Raw genomic sequence first — 360 nt, forward strand, 5'->3', positions numbered from 1 at the left:
CAAATTTTAGGAGAGAAAAAAAAAAGAGAATTCACAAATGTCATTATCAACTTATTTTTTCAATCTTAAAATCTTATTCTATTATTACACAAGTAGTTTTGTTCTTTTGGAAAATTACATCCTTATTGTGTACGTGAAGGTTATAAGTTAACTAACCCACTTTCGGAAGGAAAAAAAGGTTCAAGTTAAATTGATCTATAAATGTCCAAGCTTTTTCAAAGAATAAAATTAAAAGATCCATATATTTGAAAGTAAACTGTAAAAGAATATGTTCCAAGATGCCATGTATATGATGAGGAGACCTATTAGCCAATAATATAAAGTTTTTTTTTTCAGACAATATATTTTAATTCGTTATTT

The sequence above is a fragment of the Arachis ipaensis genome, chromosome B02 (assembly GCF_000816755.2).
Source record: "Arachis ipaensis cultivar K30076 chromosome B02, Araip1.1, whole genome shotgun sequence".
In the NCBI taxonomy this organism is placed as follows: Eukaryota; Viridiplantae; Streptophyta; class Magnoliopsida; order Fabales; family Fabaceae; genus Arachis; species Arachis ipaensis.